The 2,500-nt window shown below is 48.4% G+C and overlaps 1 protein-coding gene across 4 annotated transcripts in view; it reads left to right on the forward strand.

Moving 5' to 3' along the window:
• ssbp4 (single stranded DNA binding protein 4) overlaps nucleotides 1-2,500 on the forward strand; it is a 48,462-nt gene that overhangs the window by 37,275 nt on the left and 8,687 nt on the right. Inside the window, exon 1 of one of the 4 annotated variants that reach the window (XM_081708150.1) lies at nucleotides 2,447-2,500. This exon is cut by the window's right edge and continues 241 nt beyond it. The exons of the other annotated variants lie outside the window; for them this stretch is intronic. The gene's annotated coding sequence lies outside the window, so the exon portion shown is untranslated. Of the gene's footprint in view, nucleotides 1-2,446 lie in introns of those variants that run through there. 4 annotated transcript variants of the gene reach the window in all.

Genomic DNA, 2,500 nt, shown 5'->3' on the forward strand with positions numbered 1-2,500 from the left:
ACTGTTCAGTCCTCAGCCAGTAACCATATATTTAGAAAGGGTCCACTAGAAAGGGTCTAGGTTGTTTTGTTTTTTGTTTTTTTTTACTTTTTAAGAGCACTTCGAATGGATTGATTTTCGGTTTGGATTTTCAGACAGCAATATGAATATTTTATCATGAAGTGGTAGGCGGATCCTAAATAGTTTTAATAGACAGCACAGTGTGGACGTTTCCAACATATGCAAAATATGTCAATTCAACAACCTAATATGTAAATACAACAGCCTGAGATAGCCTATCAGTAACGTGTGTGTTGCTGTCGAGCTGCATGTGTATCTTCACTCAGGGGATTCCCAGACTCCACCCCTTTGGGTGAAAACAATGATTCATACACGCATCCACATAGTTTGTGTGTGGACTCCACCTACGATGGACACGCCAGTGGCTGCTGTTGAAGGTTAGACTGTTCCTTCAGAACATACGTAGTTATAAAGTTTCTCTCTACAGCCGAGTTAATTACTGATCCCAGGTCAGCTTTGAGGTCGATCAGTCTGCAACCCCAAATGTGAAATTCATCTTGAACTTCAGGCCTCAGACCTGGGTAGGCGCACGCTGCCACCGCCGTGTGGAAAGATCAAAGCGAGGCAGCATCTTCTGTGAGCTGAGGTGAAAAGCGTTAATGCTACATGAGCAGCGATCAGGGGAGAGAACGTCTGACCGGGTTTCGTGAGTGACACAGCTTTCCATAAATAGAGCTGGTGTGCGTTAAAGAGAAACAGAGAGACGGTATGAGAAATGGAGAGAGATCATTAAGGAAGGAGGGATAGGTCTTGCCCCTGTATTCTTCACTGCATCAGTTGCCCTCTGAGAGGGAGGGAGAGAGAGAGAGAGAGAGAGAGAGAGAGAGAGAGAGAGAACGAACACGAGAGAACAGAGGGGTGGAGGACTCCTGGAAGAAAAGGCTGTTTAGTGTTCTCTCAGGCTATTTCCTGTACGCACGCATGTGTATGTGTGCATGGGTGTGTCTGGTCTGTGTTTGTGTGTGCATGCATGTATGTGTGTGAATCTGTGTATCTGTGTGTGTGTGTGTGTGTACATGCATGTTTGCACATGCGTGTATGCTCAGTGCTGTTCCCAGCAAGCACTTGCCTCCATATGCATCTGTTTCAGGTCAATGTGACACCAATTATATCTTGGCATATTTTCATACTGACCAGTATATCACCCTTTCACACCTAACTGTCCCTCTCTCCATCTCTCTCACTCCATCTCCACCTAACCGTCCCTCTCTCCATCTCTCTCACTCCATCTCCACCTAACCGTCCCTCTCTCCATCTCTCTCACTCCATCTCCACCTAACCGTCCCTCTCTCCATCTCTCTCACTCCATCTCCACCTAACCGTCCCTCTCTCCATCTCTCTCACTCCATCTCCACCTAACCGTCCCTCTCTCCATCTCTCTCACTCCATCTCCACCTAACCGTCCCTCTCTCCATCTCTCACTCCATCTCCACCTAACCGTCCCTCTCTCCATCTCTCTCACTCCATCTGCACCTAACCGTCCCTCTCTCCATCTCTCTCACTCCATCTCCACCTAACTGTCCCTCTCTCCATCTCTCTCACTCCATCTCCACCTAACCGTCCCTCTCTCCATCTCTCTCACTCCATCTCCACCTAACTGTCCCTCTCTCCATCTCTCTCACTCTCCCTCTGTCTACCTTGAATTGTGCACACAGCTTTGCAGATAATTAAGATCGGTACGTCTGTACTTCTGTTATCAGTGCAAGTTACAGACCTGTTTTGAACAGTTTGTGATGCATCTTACCATGAAACTCAACACTTGATCCTGCTTTGAAACCTGCTATTGTTTACTAAAGATTTCTCTGTCCATATCAGATTCTTACATTATTAAAGCTCTTTCATTCTATCCGTTACCCTTTCTGACTTGTGTTTCATGCTGTTGGAAGTTTATGCCACGTGCTTAGTGGTTTAACACTGACGAGCATTATGCATGTACTGTGTGTGTGTGTGTGTGTGTGTGTGTGTGTGTTTTTGACCGCCCGCTTGCTGCGGTGCCCTGCCCACAGTCGTCGTGGCAATAATTAACGCCGTGACCCCATCGCTGTAGTCCCAGTCCTGAGAGAGAGGGAAGGAGGTTTAGGGGTCTGCTCGCTCTTCTACTCACCCCTCCAGACTTCCCTAATCTTCACCTCACAGGCCCAGACCCACAGCAGCCTCCCGCCGAAAGAGAGAGAGATAGAGAGAGAGAGAGAGAGAGAGAGAGAGAGAGAGAGAGAGAGAGGGGGTGGGGGCAGAGTTTAGAGCGAAGGAGACAGACAGAGGCAGTGAGGCAGACTAGAAGTGATTGTTGAAAGAGAGGCACAAAGCTTGTGAACTGGCATCTGGCCCGGATCTGCAAACCCCCCCCCCCCCAACCCACCAACCCCCACCCCCAACCCCTGGTATAGCAAGGGTTGGCCTTCTTAATAATCCCCACGCTAAAACTCCACGCGAGGACCGG

This window comes from Electrophorus electricus, chromosome 26 (genome assembly GCF_041902795.1).
Source record: "Electrophorus electricus isolate QZ-2024a chromosome 26, ASM4190279v1, whole genome shotgun sequence".
In the NCBI taxonomy this organism is placed as follows: domain Eukaryota; kingdom Metazoa; phylum Chordata; class Actinopteri; order Gymnotiformes; family Gymnotidae; genus Electrophorus; species Electrophorus electricus.